Source organism: Ambystoma mexicanum, chromosome 7q, assembly GCF_040938575.1.
Source record: "Ambystoma mexicanum isolate Mex_15411 chromosome 7q, UKY_AmexF1_1, whole genome shotgun sequence".
Taxonomy (NCBI): Eukaryota; Metazoa; Chordata; class Amphibia; order Caudata; family Ambystomatidae; genus Ambystoma; species Ambystoma mexicanum.
Window position 1 is genome coordinate 1,135,972,087 of NC_090941.1, and position 19,897 is coordinate 1,135,991,983.

The 19,897-nt window shown below is 44.5% G+C and overlaps 1 pseudogene; it reads right to left on the reverse strand.

The window, feature by feature from the left end:
• Nucleotides 1-2,330: 2,330 nt before the first annotated feature.
• Nucleotides 2,331-19,897, reverse strand: part of LOC138528697 (zinc finger protein 420-like) — a 35,020-nt pseudogene continuing 17,453 nt past the window's right edge.

Below are 19,897 nucleotides of genomic sequence, written 5' to 3' on the forward strand. Positions count from 1 at the left end.
ACTTCCTCGAGTCTAGTTTCCCCTATACATAGTTGCATGCGGGAACAAGATCTAGAGGTTTCCCTACACCTCAACAATTTGGTCTTATCTGTGATAATTGTCTTAGTTGACAAACTAATCACGCCACTTGGGATGCAGGAAATGAGGACACCATCATCTTCAAACATTTGCATGACAATCTTTTCACCCTATGCTGTGAATGCCAGATGTGTATGTGAGATGGTATTACCCAGCACCCCACTGAAGAACACATTAAACAAAGTGGAGGCTAGAATACACCCTTGTGTAACACCCTTACCAAGGGAAAAGAGTTTAGTGCTTTCCCCATCTGGGCCCCATCTGACATGTGCCATGCTGCCATCATGTAGCTCCCTTATGGCTTTCAATAAAGACAGTGTAACGTTCTTTATTAACAATGCTCTCCAGAGCTCATATCTTGCAACCCCTTTTTAATGAAATATATGTATTCATAATTAAAATAAGCCTAAACACTTGTGTGCTTGTCCCACTGATAAAACCTCATTAAAGATGGCTGATGTGTCATTAATCCAATCTCCTGATGTAAGTAACAGGGATTCCTATACATTTCACTCTCGGTATTCAGCAATGAAATTGGCCTGTAATTATGAGGTAGGTCTCGCCCCCCCCTTCTTATAAACTAGAACAATTGCAGTGAGTTTATCTGAGTCAGGGGTATTCCATACATATGTTATGGGATTAAAAAGTAGTAGTTAATAAGGGCCACAGCCAGTTGGTTCTTCTTTATAGAGGTCAACTGGTTAATTGCAGCAAGAAACTCTGAAAGAGTAAATTCCAAGGACAGGCAATATTCTGTAGAGCCGTAAAGGCTCCTCAAATCATCATTGTTAGTACCCAAGGGCTCTCGGTCCTCTAGGTAGAGAATTGAGAAATTATTGTACCATGTATTTTTAGTTATTGTTGAAGGCAATAGCTGTTCCTTGCAGTAGGTGCCTTTGAATACTAGAACCCAGAAAGTCCTTGATTACTAGGAATTAGAGGTCATTAATATTGCTTTCCACTGTCTTCTGACTTTTTGAGTTTTTTCCCTTTATTAGAAACTTATCTTCTATTCACAGGTTTCTAACTGCATAATTATCAATATAATTTCAGATTTCTACTGCTGCAACTAGTTCATTTGTTTCTTCATGCAATCCTTGTCGAGCCAAGACTCCCTCTTTAATTGGATTGGAAACACTGCTTAATGATTTTTGGTAAAAAAGGAAGCAAGACTAGAGGTGGCCCTTTCATATGAACACCATATGGCACTAGGATCGGCAACACTGGTTGGAAGGGAATTCCACTTTTTGATCTTTATAATCACCTCTAGCCTTCAGATGAAGCACTTGGGGAATTTTTAAGAAGTCAAATGTTTTCCTTTTCAAAATATCTCGTGCTTTTATTTGCAATAAATAATGCACTGTTGTCATGGATTTCCTTTGCTAACTATATGAATGAAGCTTCTCACACTCTGTACACTAGTATCGTCAGTCTCTAGTGTGGCACATTCAATGGCTATACAGATGTGAACTCTAAGTTAAGTGTTTCTCACACTCTGTACACTGGTGTGGTCGCTCCCAGTACAGCACCTCTGATGCCTGTAAAGACATGTTCAAAAGGTGAAGCTTTTCTGGGAGAGCTTATGAGCCATCAGGTTTAATGCACAATTGAAGTGCTTACCACATTCTGTACACCCATAGGGCTTCACCCCATAGGGGATCCTCTAATAACTGCTCAGGGCAGATGGGACACAGAAGCTTTTCTTGCATTCTGTGCACTGAAAGGGCTGCACAATCAGAACCGAGATACAAGTGAAGCTTTTCATACTCTGAGCACTAGTATGTTTTCTCCCTAGTATGGGTCTTCTGATGAGTGTGCAGATGTGAACTCTGAGTGAAGCTTTTATCACACTCTATACACTGGTATAGTCGCTTCCCAGTATGGATCTTCTGATGCCTGTACAGGTCTGACTTATGAGTGAAGCTTTTCTCACACTCTGTACACTTGTATGGTCGCCACCCCGTATGGCTCTTCTGATGCCTGTACAGGTAAGATTTATGAGTGAAGCTTTTCTCACACTCTAAGCACTGGTATGGTCGCTCCCCGGTATGGGTCTTCTGATGCATCTGCAGATGTGAGTGCTGAGTGAAGCTTTTCTCACACTCTGTACACTGGTATGGTCGCACCCCAGTATAATAATAATAATAATAATAATTAGGCTTTTATATAGCGCTACAAACCCTCAGGTATCTGAGCGCTGCTTATTATTACCCACGGTGTGTGGTGCTCATTTATCGACCTCGGAAGGATGAAAGGCTGAGTTTGGCCCCGCCGGGATTCGAACCTGCGTTAACAGGCTCTGCACGGGTGTCAAAGCGGGCGCTCTACTCGCTGTGCCACTTGACCGGCTCATATCTGGATCCTCTGATGCTGCTGCAGATCTGAGCTCCGAGTGAAGCTTTTATCATACTATGTACACTAGTAGGGCCGCTCCCTAGTATGGATCCTCTGATGCTGCTTTAGATTGGAGCTCTGAGTGAAGCTTTGCCCACACTCTGTACAATGGTATGGTTGCACCCCAATATGAATCTTCTGATGCTGGTGCAGATATGAGCTACAAATGAAGCTTTTATCACACTCAGTACACTGGTAGGGTCACTCCCCCATATGGATCTGTGATGCAGGTACAGATGTGACTTCTGAGCAAAGCTATTCTCACACTCTGTACACTGGTACAGTCGCACCCCAGTATGTATTATCTGATGCCTGCACATATCTGAGCTCTGAGTGAAGCTTTTCTCACACTCCGTACACTGGTATGGTCTCACCCCAGTATGGATCCTCTGATGCTCCTGCAGATGTGAGCTGTTAGTGAAGCTTTTCTCACACTCTGTACACTGGTATGGCCGCTTCTCAGTATGGATCCTCTGATGCTGCTGCAGGTGTGAGCTGTTAGTGAAGCTTTTCTCACACTCTGTACACTGGTGAGGTTGCACCCCAGTATGGCTCTTCCGATGCCAGTGCAGATGTGAGCTGTTACTGAAGCTTTTCTCACACTCTGTACACTGATATGGTCGCACCCCAGTATGGATATGCTGATGCAGGTGCAGATGTGACTTCTAAGTGAAGCTTTTATCACACTCTGTACATTGGTATGGTTGCGCCCCAGTATGGATCATCTGATGCCTGCACAGAGCAGAGCTGTGAGTGAAGCTTTTATCACACTCTGTACACTGGTATGCCCCCCCCCCCAGTATGGATCGTCTTATGCAGGTGCGGATTTGAGCTCTGAGTGATGTTTTTACCAGACTCTGAGCACTGGTATCGTCTCTCCCCACTATGGATATTCTGATGCTGCAGCAGATATGAGCTGTTAGTGAAGCTTTTATCACTTTCTGAGCACTTGAAAGCTCTTTCCACTGTGTGGGATCTCTGATGCCTTCTCAGCTTTGAGGTGTGATTAATGTGTTCATCACATTCCGTGCACTCATACGACTTCTCCCCAGCATGCATCCTTTGATGGCTGCTTGTTTTCTGTTGAAAGAAGCAGAGGTACCCTTTATTATTTTATGTCATGGTACAGCCTAAAAATCAATAGATCTACCACAGAGCTGCTAACCCCCATTTTACGCCCCGCTCACACACTCACTGGTGATCCCACGCTTCTGAGTCTTCACCAATCAGGAGAGAGACATGGAAAAAATTGACTTGTTGGGGGAATTCGACACAGACTTACATGTACAATATCGAGTAAAAACATAGTCGTATTTGCCCCCGTCCCCCATACCTAAACAGATGAGACCTGGGCATGAATTTCACTTTCACTGTTCAGTGCAGTTTTTTTCTAAAACGAGATATTCACTGGGAAACAATATAATCATTGATGGGTAGCTTTCAGATATGGGACTATATTCCATCCAGAGGCTCTGAGGGAAATCTGATAGACAATGAAAGTAGAGCGCGAGTTTATGATGCCATTAGGTACCGGAGGTGGAATATACCCCATGACTGATAGCTGCCCAATCATAATGTGATGATGTCTATGGCCCCGTGTCGTTTTCACGCTCCATGTGCTGTCCCCAGGGACCAGCAGTGCAGGGGGTGGGGAGGGAAGCCATGAGGGATTTATATACAACAGCAAAAATAAAGTTAGCCACCCCAAGGAGAAAGAAGTGCACCACCAACGAATACCCCCTGACCATCGCCATGAGAGTTCCCAAACATCTGAACACATATCTGTCAGATTAAAGTATGTTCATATTTTTATGACACATGTGGAACAAGCCAATTTTTTCAGCATTATGTTCTATGATTCATAATAGAGAGAGTCTGTTGATCTGGAGACTTGGTATAGTTCTTTCCTTTTGTATATTGTTATAGTTTCCTAAACGGTTCCTGTGCAGTCAAATGCAGAGTGGCCGGTGGCAATACCAGAGCTAAGGCTTTCCCAAACAGCTAGAATCACAGCTCCTACTCAGTCAAATGAAGTGCGGCCGGTGGCAGCACCAGAGCCAAAGCTTTTACAAACAGCTAGAATCACAGCTACTGTGTGTTGACAAGCAGTGTGGCCTGTGGCAGTACCAGAGCCAAAGATTTCACAAACAGCCATAATCACTGCTCCTGTGCAGTCAAATGCAGTGTGGCAATGGCAGCACCAGAGGCAAAGCTTTCACAAACACCCAGAATCATAGCTCATGCACTGTCAGGGAAGCTACTGTTCTATGTGGCCGGAGTACTGGGCTTTTTCTGCTTCCCTTAATTCTTATATGACACAAGGAAATTAGAGAAAGTGCTAAACTCCTGCCTATGATATCACAGTTATTGATTATTTAAAACATTTTTTTTGTTATTACTTGTTTAAATCACATTAGCGATTTTTACAAGGTATAGCTTATCAATCTTTGTGTATCAAAGTAGAAAGAAAAATATTAAAAGTTAATAGTTTCCCAGTGTAGGGGGGAGGGTCCTTAAGGTCTACCTTAAACAGAGACATTGCTTCATACAATTTATTCAAGTGCGTTTTGGAGGATTTTTGTTGTCGCTATTAGCCATGAGGTCTTTTCTCCGTTTATAAGGCGTGTCCAACAAGTGTCTTCCTCACACAAAGGTGATGAGGAGAGAAGATGTTTTAAATATGTCCTACTAATAGTTAGTGTTCCCGGACATGACAGCAGAAGATGCCTTATTGTTTCGGTCTGTGCTTGGTTCTTGCAGAGTCTGCATTTACTCGAATTTGAGAGGCCTCTGACCACCAGGATTTTGTTTGTTTCCAGAAGTGTTCAACAGGCTCTTAGGAAAATGTTTCTCAGTGCTCTATTTGGAAATTTCTTAAAGAATTCCTGGGTCTGGTTTAGCTTTTTTGTGTTCGTCGGGAGATGAGTTGTTAATTTGTTCTTTGCTGCTGTTTCTAAGGTGTAAATCCAATCAAGCTCTTCCATGTTCCTTTTTACCTTTGACGGATTTTGGATCAATTCTTCTTCAGTGCTATGTATCGTAGCTAACTTTTCTTTGTTTTCTTCTGCCCATGCGTTTAGCACTTTGCAACGACCTACTGTGGTCTCCATATTTATCAAGTTGTATATCACAGGGCCATCCAGAAGCAATGTTTTCCTGTAGAGCATTATGCTGTTGCACTCAGTCGTTGCTTTAAGCGAGAGCAAGCGTGTCTGATCGAGGCCATGGGGGTTGACTTTGGCAAGTTTGGCCAGTTCTCCAAAAGTAGCCTTCCAGTTTCAGCCATGTTTTCTTTGGTATGTTTCTGCATCGCTTCTGTCTCATATGTTAGGGCTGGTACCACCTTTGCTCTGTATAATTTGATAACTGGTAGGAGGGAATAATGGGCGAATTGTATGTCCACGGCTCGAGTTTGCGATGCGAGTTTTCCACTAAATTCTAGGTTCTTGAATTCTGTTACTTTTTCGAAATGAGAACCCTCCAAATGCCATCTTAGTTTTTTGCTTCTCTTTCTTGATTTTACCAACAACATGACTTTTGTCTTTCCCTTGTTCATTTCCAAGTTGTTAGAGCAGATGTATTTGGAAAGATTGTCGAGTTTTCTCTGTAGGCCGATTGCCGTATGATCTAATAGGATCATATCGTCTGCATACAAAAGTCGGGATAGTTTTGTTTGTTCAATTTTTGGCGGAAACAATCTCACGCTTTTCTCTGTATCTTTAAAGTCCCCAAGATCTGTTATAAAAAGTGCTGGAGCGAGTGGGCAGCCTTGTTTTACCCTTCTTGTGGTAGGTATCTCATCTGATAGTAAACCTTGTTGGCTCAGTCGCACTCTCATTTTTGTTTCTGAATAGAGAGCTTTTATCGGTTCTAAGGTTTCTGGCAGACAGCTCCAGGATGAAAGTTTGTCCCAGAGTTTCACTCGGTCGACCTGGTCAAACGCTTGAGCCAGGTTGATAAATGCGAGGAAAGCCCTTGGGCTCCCTTCCATGATCTTGCTTTTTATGGAACACAGAAGAATGATGTTAGCCGAGGTTCCCATATTTTTCATGAATCCTGTCTGGAAGGGATCAGCACACTCGAAGTTCTTAGCCCAAGATTGAAACCGAGTTAGTAGTAGGGAGCCGAAGACCTTTCCGATTACATCTAGTAATGCAATCGGGCAGTCATTTCTCAGTTCTTCTTTGCTGCCCTTCTTAAAGATAGGTACCACTATCGATGATGTCCAAGATGATGGTATGGACTTGGACTCTGTACATCTTTTAAAGACCATGCTGATAAAAGTTACCCACTCTTTTGGGTGATTCTTTAAATTGATGTTAGTTATCCCATCAGGGCCCGGGGTTCTTGATGTTTTGAGTTTGCGAATAGAGTCTTCAAAGGTATCTCTGTCATGTAGATCAGCCCAAGGTGTATTGTTTTCATCTTGCTTTAGAAGGTAGTTGCTAGGTGGCAATTGAAATAGAGTTTTGAAATACTTCACCCAGGTAGCTTCTCCTATACTATTTAGGAGAGCGTTGTCAGTTGAAGATTCTGTTGATCTTATCAGAGACCAAAATTCACGAGAATTTTGGCCACTCACCGTCTTCAGGATTTCCTCTGAATCTTGCTTGTACAATATTCACCAATAGCCTTTAATCCAGGAATTATATTTCTTTGTTGCTTCATACAGCATGTCTCTGTAAATTTTGGACTCATGCCTTGACGCCATTCTATTGATTTTACAGAGTGCATGTCTTTTTTCCACCGGAGTTTTATCGAATTTGTGTTTTTTAAGTTTTGATGACAAGTTTGATTTGTTCACAATGATTTTGTATGTCATTAACAATGGTTGGTAGTCGATTTGTAGGGGTTTCTCATCGAGTTCCCTCTCGTCTCCTAGGGCTTTATAGTTTCTCGTTAGATCTGTGATGTGCTTAGCGCTCAATTTAAGGCGGTTTCCTCAATTGTTGGTTTCGATTTGAGCACTTGTTATAGTTTCTGGGTGGTTGACATCGTCCATGCAGTAGTCAGAGGTTTGTGATCATTAGATTAGGTCTTTATCACCTCAAAGGAGGTTATTGACGACAGTATGGCACGTGATGCAAAGATGTAGTCGATTGTCACCGAGGAATCTTGTCACCGAGGAATCTTCTCTTTCCCAGATTGGGTTCAGGTCAGGCAGGTTGAACAGTTTATCTAGATTAAAAAGTTCTCTTGAAACCATGAGTTCTGACCAATAGGCACCTCTCTCCTCAGATGGAGACTTTTTTCTGTTTCCTGCACGAGATTGGTCTTGCATTTTGCATGTTGTATTTAGATCTCTGCAGATAAGTGTGTCACTTGATGTTCAACATAGCCTTCATCTATTATTTTTTCCATCATCCAAAGGTAGTTTTTGTTTGTGATCGCTTGAGGATTCCAGTAGGTATTTATGATTACTACTAGTGTAAGGTCCTTTCTGCCTGATTGTGTGTTAAGTTGTTCCTAGTTTACGAGTATTGCCGGAAGGGATCTTTTGACTGAAAGAATCTCTTGCATGTGGATGCCACCGCCAGTGCGGACGGCAGATATTAGGCCAGAGGAGGGGCCGCCTTTTTACCCTTTTACGGCAGGTGACATTGCAAGGTAATATATCGGTCTAGGGTTGGCTTTTCAACCAGCCAAGTTTCTTGGAGGCAAAGAATATCAAAAGCTCCCAAATCTACACCACCAGTAACTGTCAGGTGTTGGTAGCCTCTCGTATTCCAGGATCCCAACCTCAACACCATTTGCGTTGCTTTGCATTTGTCCTTGTGATCTATCTCTATACTTTGGCGGTGAGGAGTAGCGCATTGCTATTTTCTTGAATGTGATGTTTATGCCTTTGGTATCCAAGCCAACAGTTGTTTCAATGGAGCAAGTGCAGTATCCTTTTCCGTGAGTTCTGAGATTGTAGCTGAAAGATCTTGTGTAATAGTTTTTTTTAGTTTTGGCATCAGGTCACTCGGGAGTCTACCTGTCACAAGTGGGCATTCAAGAATGACCAGCAGCTTTTCTGTCATCTTTTTGCTGTCCTGTTGACGTTCTGTTTGTCCACTTTGTGTTCTGTGGGCACTTCTTTTGTTCTTAGGGCTAGTATAGCTACTGTTGTCTCTGGATCTTCTAGTTCTATACAGCTCATCTGTTCTTGACACGAAGCAGGATTTAAGTTTACGGTAGCTAAGCTGCTTTTCCCGTTTTCTTTCTTGGTCTATATAATCCAAAGGAAGCACTTCGTCTCTTACCTCAATTAAGTTGTACCCCAACCTCAGAAGATTTCCGCTGCGCCTTTTATCATTGTTTTCAGAGCAGGGGAGACTATATGCAAATAGGATATCGCTTTGCGGCTCTCATGATCTGGTTCGACTAGTTTGAGGTCTTCTGTCCTTAAAAGTCACAGATTTGGAATGCAATTTAGGAGTTTTAGCACAGTTCTCCTATTCAATATGAGGTCTTCTTGATTGTCTGTTATTTGTTCCAATGTGAAAGTTTGTTTGCTTCGCACTCTTCTGTCTGTGCTGTTTGGCGATTCTTTGTTTTTCTGATTTTTTTCCCCTTCTAGTCTACAATAGTTATGAGAGACCCAGTTTTCTGACTGGTCAGGTCGTTTTCTTGGGGTTTTCGATCTAGAACTTTGGGAGCTGTTTACAGTGTTGTTTTTCTCGCTTGGTATAGATTTCCATTTGGGTGAAGCTTTAGCTCGCGTCAAAGATGTTTTCGTGCTGGCGTAGCTTTTTCTTGGCCTGTTTTTGGCTTCCTCTTTTTTTGATTCGGAGGAGATGGTCTTTTGCAGGCCCCTATTTATTTCTGGCTCCAGTTTTTTACACCTGTCTTCCAAGGTACGAAAAGTGGTTGTAAATTCCATGTCTGGAACAGACCTGTTGAGGGTATATTCCGTCCTTGGAATCATGAGTGGGTTGGAAGCCTCTTTTGATTTCTCTGTAGCGTTTACACATTCTGCATTAGCCAGCTCGGCAGAGAGATGCTGACTTATGTTCATGAGATCCTTGTCAGCTAAGAGGTCTTCCACAGATATTGGGGAGTTGGCGGGGATTACTCTTGAGGTCAAATGTTTCCTCTGCGTGAGGGTTTCCTCGAGGTTTCTCTTTTCAGCTGGAGGGAGATGTGCTATTCTCGGCGCAGGTATCTGGAGTCCATTTTTGATATTTCTGTCCACAACAGTTCTTGTTTCTTCCAGCACGGATAGACGGAGCGTAGTTTGTCGTCTGTCATCCAATACTTCTTTAGGTTTGGGTTTAGGGTGTTCAAAAATAGAGAGGTCTTTGTTCAGATCTTCCTTCAGAGTAGTCCCTGGACTGACATTGCTCCCAGATTCCACTGTGAGCAAGATCATGTCCTCCCCGATGGCACAGTTGTTCATTGTAAGGGGAATGTCTCTTTTTTCTTGGAGATCAATGGCTTTTTGAGTCTTAGTTGCAGAAGATCTTTTGCAAGTCGCCTCCGCTTGGTCCTGGAAGGACAGAGGGGCCACTAGAAGGTGGCCAGCAGAACTGCACTCGTTACTCTGTTCTTGTTTTTTTGTTTTTGCTCTGCTAGTAACTCTGGTCTGTGTGGGTAGAAGCAGGAAGCAGGCTTCTGTCTGTTTGGAGTATTTTAGAAGGAATAATATTACAGCATCTTCCTGTGGTGCTGCTCTGCTGGTATCTCTGGTCTGTGTGAGTGGAAGCAGGGAGCAGGCTCCTGTTTGTTGGGTTTATTTGGAAGGAATAATATTACAACATCCTCCTGTGGTGCTGCTCTGCTGGTACCCCTGATTCCTGTGGGTGGAAGCAGGGAGCAGGCTCCTGTGTGTTGTGAGTATTTGGAAGGAATAATATTACAGCATGTTCCTGTGGTGCTGCTCTGCTGGCAGTCCTGACATGCCTGGTACCACTAATTTGTGTGGGTGGAAGCAGGGAGCAGGCTCCTGTGTGTTGGGGGTATTTGGAAGGAATAATATTACAACATTTTCCTGCGGTGCTGCTCTGCTGGTAGCCTTGGCCTGTGTGGGTGGAAGCAGGTAGCAGGCTCCTGTGTGTTGGGAGTATTTGGAAGGAATAATATTACAGCATTTTCCTGCGGTGCTGCTCTGCTGGTAACCCTGATATGTGTTAGTGGAAGCAGGGAGCAGGCTCCTGTGTGTTGGGAGTATTTGGAAGGAATAATATTACAGCATATTCCTGTGGTACTACTCTGCTGGTACCCCTGATCTGTGTGGGTGGAAGCAGGGAGCAGGCTCATGTGTGTTGGGAGTATTTGGAAGGAATAATATTACAGCATCCTCCTGTGCTGCTGCTCTGCTTGTACCCCTGATCTGTGTCGGTTAAAGCAGGGAGCAGGATCCTGTGTGTTGGGAGTATTTGGGAGGAATCATATTACAGCATCCTCCTGTTCTGCTGCTCTCCTGGTCCCCCTGATCTGTGTGGGTGGAAGCAGGGAGCAGGATCCTGTGTGTTGGGAGTATTTGGAAAGAATAATATGACAGCATCTTCCTGTGGTGCTGCTCTGCTGGTCCCCCTGATCTGTGTGGGTGGACGCAAGGAGCAGGCGCCTGTGTGTTGGGACTATTTAGAAGGAATAATATTACAGCATCTTCCTGCGTTGCTGCTCTGCAATAGCCCTGGTCTGTGTGGGTGGAAGCAGGGAGCAGGCTCCTGTGTGTTGGGTGTAATAGAAAGAAATAATATTACAGCATCGTCCCGTGGTGCTGCTCTGCTGGTACCCCTGGTTTGTGTGGGTGGAAGCAGGGAGCAGGCTCCTGTGCATTGGGAGTATTTGGAAGGAATATTACAACATTTTCCTGCGGTGCTGCTCTGCTGGTAGCCTCGGTCTGTGTGGGTGGAAGCAGGTAGCAGGCTCCTGTGTGTTGGGAGTATTTGGAAGGAATAATATTACAGCATTTTCCTGCAGTGCTGCTCTGCTGGTACCCCTGATCTGTGTTAGTGGAAGCAGGGAGCAGGCTCCTGTGTGTTGGGAGTATTTGGAAGGAATAATATTACAGCATTTTCCAGTGGTGCTGCTCTGCTGGTACCCATGATCTGTGGGTGGAAGCAGGGAGCAGGCTCCTGTGCGTTGGGAGTATTTTAATATGACAGCATCATCCTGTGGTGCTGTTCTGCTGGTAACTCTGGTCTGTGTGGGTGGAAGCAGGGAGCAAGCTCCTGTGTGTTGGGAGTATTTGGAAGGAATAATATTACAGCATTTTCCTTTGGTGCTGCTCTGCTGTATCCCTGGTCTGTGTGGGTGGAAGCAGGGAGCAGGCTCCTGTGCATTGGGAGTATTTGGAAGGAATAATATTACAGCATCTTCCTGTGGTGCTGCTCTCCTGGTCCCCCTGATCTGTGAGGGTGGAAGCAGGGAGCAGGATCCTGTGTGTTGGGAGTATTTGGAAGGAATAATATGACAGCATCTTCCTGTGGTGCTGCTCTGCTGGTAGCCCTGGTCTGTGTGGGTAGAAGCAGGTAGCAGCTTCCTGTGTGTTGGGAGAATTTGGAAGGAATAATATTACAGCATCTTCCTGTGGTGCTGCCTTGCTGGTAGCCCTGGTCTGTGTGGGTGGAAGCAGGGGGCAGGCTTCTGTGTGTTGGGAGTATTTGGAAGGAATAATATTACAGCATCCTCCTGTGCTGATGCTCTGCTCGTACCCCTCATCTGTGTGGGTGGAAGCAGGGAGCAGGCTCCTTTGTGTTGGGAGTGTTTGGAAGGAATAATATTACAGCATCTTCCTGTGGTGCTGCTCTGCTGGTAGCCCTAATCTGTGTGGGTGGAAGCAGGGAGCAGGCTCCTGTGTGTTGGGAGTATTTGGAAGGAATAATATTACAGCATCTTCATGCGGTGCTGCTCTGCTGGTACCCCTGATCCGTGTGGGTGGACGCAAGGAGCAGGCGCCTGTGTGTTGGGACTATTTGGAAGGAATAATATTACAGCATCTTCCTGCGGTGCTGCTCTGCAATAGCCCTGGTGGTACCCCTGGTCTGTGTGAGCAGAAGCAGGGAGCAGGCTCCTGTGTGTTGGGAGTATTTGGAAGAAATAATATTACAGCATCTTCCTCTGGTGCTGCTCTGCTGGTAGCCCTGGTCTGTGTGGGTGGAAGCAGGGAGCAGGCTCCTGTGTGTTGGGAGTATTTGGAAGGAACAATATACAGCATCCTCCTGTGCTGCTGCTCTGCTTGTATCCCTGATCTGTGTGGGTGGAAGCAGGGAGCAGGCTCCTGTGTGTTGGGAGTATTTGGAAGGAATAACATTACAGCATCTTCCTGTGGTGCTGCTCTGCTGGTCCCCGTGATCTGTGTGGGTGGAAGCAGGGAGCAGGCTCCTGTGTGTTGGGAGTATTTGGAAGGAATAATATTACAGCATCTTCCTCGGCTGCTGCTCTGCCGGTACCCCTGATGCCCCTGGTACCTCTGATCTGTGTGGGTGACGAGGGACTGAAGAGATGATGGGTGGATGGGTGATACAGTTTTGAAGTGCAGTGGCATGGTATGAACATTACTTGAGACCCCCCCTGACCTGATTAACATGGACGTAGGGAGACTGGAAGTTGTGTAGGTGGGGAGCAGGTGTGTGTGGTTCTCAGCCCTGCCACAGTGCCATGCACATAAGAGCCCATACAGCAGTACAGGTGCGATGTAAGCCTCAGTCCAAGGCACAAGTGTGCACAAAAACACACCACATGTCTATTCATGATAAACTGCCCCAGAACCAGAATAGGGGTTACGTCGGAACTAGGGGCATTATCAACCCGTATTACGAGTACGTTCAAGATCCACGAGAGGTGGTGGTCTATATCACGTGGGCAGGGCAAGCAAAACTGTACAGGTTTCAAATGGTGCTGTACAGCCATCTTTGCTAATGGAGGATGCTCAGCTAGTAACTCTTCTGCAAACGTATTATTGTGTAAAACACTATAAAAAATCAAAAGAATATTTCTGAGGCCACAATTTGCTAGTACAAATATCTTGTCACCCTTGTAAACAGGTTTTCATGCAGGACTTACTATTTATACTAAAAACTAATGAGCCGTCTCCATTAAAACTAGGAAATATGCCTCTTTATGCAGGATTTGTATATTATTCCTTAGCATTCGATCACGTATGTAGGGGGCGTAATGTGGAATACATTGAGAAATTGGAATATAGACACCAGCATTTTCAAATTCTTGGGGCTGTTAAATAAAAATGTAAAAGGTGAGCATTAGACTGTGTAAAGGCCAAGCATGACCTTAACATGGCTTCATACCAGCACCTTTATTGTTCACTCGGTACGCGGCTGATTTGGGAAGGGAGCTAGAAAGACAGAAAATCTTTCTACAGGAAATCGGTTCCATACATATCCATTCGGTGGCCAATGCCGACAATGAAATTATTTTTGAACATATGTAGAGCCATCTCTAGAGAAGTCTCAAAGATATGGTGGAATTTTCAAAGTAACATAATTTGGAAGTAAATTGTTAAATGTCTAAAATCATGGGGTTAGTAACCGGTTCCACGGGCTAAACCGGGGGTAACGCTCGACAGCCTGAATTAAACGCCCAAGCGAAGCAAGGGTGTTTAATGGGTTATTAACATCATTAGCACCCAGGTTGCCAAAGCGGTAACCTGGGGTGCGGATAGCAGGCTCTTTCCGAGGTGGTCACCACAGAGATGGAAGGGGGGGGTCCTTATGAATCACCTCTTATAGTTCAGTTGCTGCCAGCAAAAGGAGAATGTGAGAAGCAGCGGCGGCAGAGGGTGTCGCAACCGCCACAATCAGGTAAGTCAGGCTACGGAGTGGAGTTTGGGATATTAAGCCCACGAACCAAGGAACCTGATTGGCTGCTCCAGAATGTACCCTATATTTTTACATGACGTTGAAGCAAGAATGGGACATACAGATAATTAGCTAAGAGAGGTGAAAGGAACTATTGGCAGCCAATCCGTGGCTTGCCAAAAGTAACCTCTATACAGTGTGTCAGAATTAAGCAAATCTGTATCTGCCCTGGCGCGTATGAGACAAGGGATTTTATTTATCAAAATCATGAATGCCATGGATAATTCATTACATATTATATAGAAGGAGACACGGCCGGAGAAGTGAGATGTGGGCCACAGGGCAGCTTTTTTTGATGAGATCTTATGGAAAGTAAAGTGGTTACAGCTTCTTCCCATTTTAATCAATGTTTAAGATTTTAAATATAAAGAGATCATATGAGATTGGCTAAAGAATTAAAAAGATTTGCAAACAAAATTGTTTGCCAAAGAATATGTGGTCATGGTGAATATACTGCTTATTGTGAAGAAATATACATCCCATCAGCATTGCTATGATAGACATCTGGCCAGTGCCCAATATTGAAGCCAAAGCCTTGAAGACTAATGGACAACCAGAGCAACTTAGAATTCTCACCCTTCATGTTCATCAGCCACTTTAAGGGTCTATGGTCAGTCTGCACAGTGAAGTGGGTCCCATAGAGGTAGGGCCTCAGCTTCCTAAGGGCCCACATGATGGAAACCCATTATTTTTCCACATTGGCCCACCTGAGCTCTCTGCCCTTAAGCTGGCGACTGATTAATCTAATAGGGAGCTCTCTGCCTTTCTCATCCAGCTGTGATAGAACGGCACCTTACACAGTGTCAGAGGCATCTGTCTGCACCATAAAAGGATGCTTGTAGTCAGGGCCTCCTTTCTCACTGATCGACCCTCCCTTTTCCAACTTGGGTCTTTCCTCTTATCTATCTCTATGTCTCTCTACTTGTGGTGTTCCCCAGGGGTCTAACGTCTCTCCCAGGATATTTAACCACTACTTGGCACCTCTGACCCACCACATCTCTACCTTCTGTTCTATCGTTCAGTGTTATGCGGATGACACCCAGATCTACTTCAGGCTCCCCACAGCCTCTACTGCTCCTTCTCGCATACCAGACTGTCCGCTATTCAGGCATAGTGTGCCTCCAATGATCTCTGCCTTAATGCCAGTAAGAATGAGATCCTCCTCATTGGGACTCCTGCTCCCGCCTTCCCTCTCTCACTGTGGCCGGCCTCCCTGGGCCCTCTACCTGCTCCTTCCAGTGAGGCTAAGAACCTTGGGGTCATCTTCATCTCCACCCTCTCCTTCTCTCCTCACATCTCTGATGTTTCTAAGAATTCACACTATCAGTTGCACCTCTTCAGAGATATTCTTCCTTTTGTCACTTTCCCACAGAAGCTCACTGTCTCCAGAGCCCTCCAGAACAGGCCTGCACGATTTGTCCTTGGCCTCAAGCCCAGGGATCGTACCTCTCGAGCCCTGAAATCTCACCAATGGCCCCCTATGGCTGCAAGGATCAAGTTCAAGACCCTCTGCCTCGTCCACAAGGCTTTCTGGGGCCAGGGATCACACCTACATCCAACTTTCTCTACCTAGCATCTTCCTTCTCGAGCCCACTGCTCATCCACCTCCAACTCTCTGAGGGTCAGATGCTTCTCCAGGCAGCAAGTAGGGGGTAGATCTATGTCCTCAGCGGGGGCCTCTGTCTGGAACAGCCTCCCTGCCTCTCTCAAATTTGAGCAGGACCACCTAAGGTTCCAGAAACAACTCAAGATCTTACTTTTCGCCTCCGCTTTCTCTCTCCCTCTCCCTTGCTGATGTCCCTGTCTGCTGCGCTTACTGGTTACCTGTCCACCCACTGAATTTACGTGACCAGGCTCAAGCATAACCGGTAGACCTTGCACTGCCTCCTGGCCTCCCAACCACTTAAGAGACTGTATATGCAACCCTAAAGTCCCTGGACTCTCTGTACTTATGGACCACCTCCCGGCTGCACTTACTAGTTACTTTGCACTCTCCCCTCTCACCTGCCCCCCTGGCATTTCTCTCCTTCCCTCGCTCCCTCCCACATTTGCGCAATCTGAATGACTCAAAGCCTAGTAAGATCATTGTTTTGTCCTCACTTCCTTGTCTTGTCGTGCCTAGAAACACTTGTGCAAAGGCGCTTTATAAATAACTTATCATAGCATAACTATTCCAAGTTTTTACAAGATTCAGTAACATGTAATAATGTGGCCCAAGTGTTAGAATATAATAATAATAATAATACATATTTTTCTTAGCCCTAAACTAATCCCTTTTTGCAATCAAAACCCTGTTCTTTTAGCAATGTGTTTGTGGCTTTTTCTGTCAGTCATTATAAGAACTTGATATGACAGAAGAAGACTGGGTCCATGTAGAGGGCATGTTTTAGTCGCCTGGCCTTCACTGATAAACTTAGGTGGAATAAGATTAAAAGCAGGAACTCCCTTTCAGCGAAGTGACAAAAGCTGTTCAATATGGTTTCGTTCTCTTAGCTAAATGCTATGTAAAGACTGACCTCACTAAGCAAAGGTTAGTTACACACTGGGCCTCATTATGAGTCCGGCAGTAGCCGTGCTAGTAAAACCGGCAGGCTGCCGCCAGACTTGTGATGATTTACCACCGCTAGACTATCCGGTGGTCTGGTAAGTCAGGTGGCAATAATTGTTGTCCCCATTCCCATTGAGTCCTGCAGGACTCAATGGGAATGGGGACCATGGAAGCACCAGCACCGTTAATAACAGTGCCGGTGCTTCCATGAAAGTCTGCGGGTGGGTGCCGTTCCACCCACCAGGGCAGACCTGGCGGGCGGAATGGCAACCCGCCCGCAGACTTGTACTTTGCCGGTCCGGAAACACCATTGCTAGTAAACTTACCGGCACCGTTGTTTCCGGACCGGCAAAGTTGTAATGAGGCCACTGAATCATAATGTTTAGCCCTTCCATTCTTGTAGAGAGCACAAAAGGTATATTTAAAAGGTTGTGCAGATAGGGTGACAATTGTTGGAATGAAGGGCAGGAGGGTTCTGTGTTTAAGGACCTCAAACATAAGTCACTGGCTGTGAATTGGGGGATAAAGTATGTGATTGAGCCATAAAGCAAAGTAAAGACTTTTAACATAAAAAGAACATATGTTGAATGTGCAATTTGTCTTGTGCTCTTGGGGTTAGGTGAATTATTGTGTATGTAGTCTAAACATATTTGTGTTATTATCTTTTGCAAATGAATAACAACAAATGACCTATGTTGATGCAGGTTCGGTTTTGTATAAAAAGCAACCTGGTGAACCTTTCAGGCACTACACTTCTGCACTCACCATATATTGGTAGTGGTTTGAATTTGGTTCGCCTGCACCCCCAGAAGGTACCCCGGCATACGAAATGTATGTCCTATACGGGTTAGTGGTGATAGTAGTCAACAGTTCATGGCACAAACAGACTAAACATACACCTAGTTTTTGATGGCCAGTACATGGCTCTTTTGATGTATCCAGTGCTTAATTTGTAAAGAAATAAGTGCCAGTGCCCAAAAAATATTGGCCTCATAAGGCCGGGTGCCGACGCGGCGCCGCCCTCAGCGTGGGTGCGCCGGCTGCCCCAGTTCAGTGCTAGACCTACCTAGATCGGCCCACCACCAACCCATCACACTGCTGCTGCTCCATGTCACAAGTTTGGCGCTGCAGCACCTGCTGGCACAGGCTAATAGTAAATGCGCAACTAAGACATGCTCCTCCTGTAACTGTGCCTCAATGCCCCCGGGCTATGTGAGCGCTTTAAAAATGCAAATAAATAAAAAAGCATTCTTTAAAAAAAAAAATGTATTGTGATATAACCAAATTTAGGTTTTTTACACAAACTTCTTAATAACATTTGCTCATAATTCATTATAATAAATTCATATAAACTCATACAATTTTCACATAATAAAAGATAGTTGATCAAAAACAATCAAATAAAATAAACAAACTGACACATTTCCTACTCACAACAGCAGGTAGTTTACCAGTATTGTTGTGGAATGAAACCTGTGTGTTGCAGTACTTTTATGACATTTAATGTCAATTCAGTCTCGCGGCCAGCAATCCTTTCAAGAAGGCACTTGATGATAGCCGATCAAGTGTCCTAACTGAGTTACCCAGGTATTCGACCCTGATGTCCCAGGTACCTTTGCAGAATCTCAATAGATGCTCAAGCGTTTGTTTACTTGGGTCCGTGCACTCCATGCACAGACTCCTAGGCGCTTCTGTAAGTCCCCATTTGGTCAAAACCCTCATGAAGTTCTGCCTTCCTTTTACATCTGGAAACTTCATTAAATACCTTGGAACAAAACCCTACTTTTTCCCATACTTAAAGAAGGCTGTAGGGATAGAAGATGGCCTCACCATATCTGATGTGGTAATCCAATCTCTTATTGTCAGTGCTTTCTTGACCTTCAATGGTTTTGTGATCAATGCATGTTTATCTTGTTCACAATAGATCAATTGCTTAAGTTCTCAAGGTTATGGAGGTGTCTAAATTCAAATTGTCCAGCAGGTCTTCATACAATGTGTTTGTCATTGGCACCAAAATGGACCTATATAAGGAAAGCAATTTCCACTCTGCTACTGTCTTAAGGGATTTTAAACCTAATTTGTATCTAAGTGTAGCCGTCTGGAGGCTTCTGGGAACCTGCTTCTAGATATAGCTTTCCACTATTTGCCAATCTATTGACCATAAGAGAGGTTTGGCCTTGATTCCATATAGTAGAACAGGAATAGTTTTGCCACATAAAACGTTATTTTTGGCATAATGGCGAATTTACAGTACAAACTCGAGATCTTCTTCATTTGTGCTGTTCATTGTGTTCATTTGGCCAGTAATTCTGCATACTGTGTCCCAACTGTCGGGACCGCGTGCAGAGTGAATCCAAGGTTTATCACGTCTTTTACCACAGGTATTAAACGACCACCTATTGACCAAGGATATCTGGCTCCTTTGATGCCCTTGCCTCCAAAGGCTACAACCCTTGATTTCTCTGGGTTTACCAACAGATCATTTGCTTTCATGTACGAATCGAGCGCCTTCAGCAGTCTTTGCAGACCGACAGGAGTCCTGTCTATCAGGACAATGTCGTCTGCATACATAAGCCATTTAATAGCTAGTGAACCCACCTTAGTACTTGCCAATGCTGAGGGCTCTATAAACTGTCCAAAGTCTCCCAGATAGAACTTAAAGAGGAATGGTGCCACCATACACCCTTGTCTGACTCTGTTTACGCTTATATAATCTGACAAATGTCCAGCTAGATTAAGTCTAACTCTAGCTAAATTTCCTTCTTGAAGGCTTACCTGATATTTGTCAGAGATTTCGGCGCCCCTTTCTGCTCCAGCTTGAGCCAACGCTTATCCCGATTCACCATATCAAAGGCGCTCGACAGGTCAACAAACGCACCATAGAGTCTACCTACATTGTTTTTATCTTTATAGTTTGTTAATGAGGCAAGTATTATACCATTCAAAGATGTCGAGTGGCCTCTTCTAAACCCTATTTGTTGTTTGGGAATTGTTATTTTCTTTTGCCCAGACTTCCAGTTCTCTTAATACTAGACTGGTGAACAACTTGCTATCCACATCCAGCAATTTA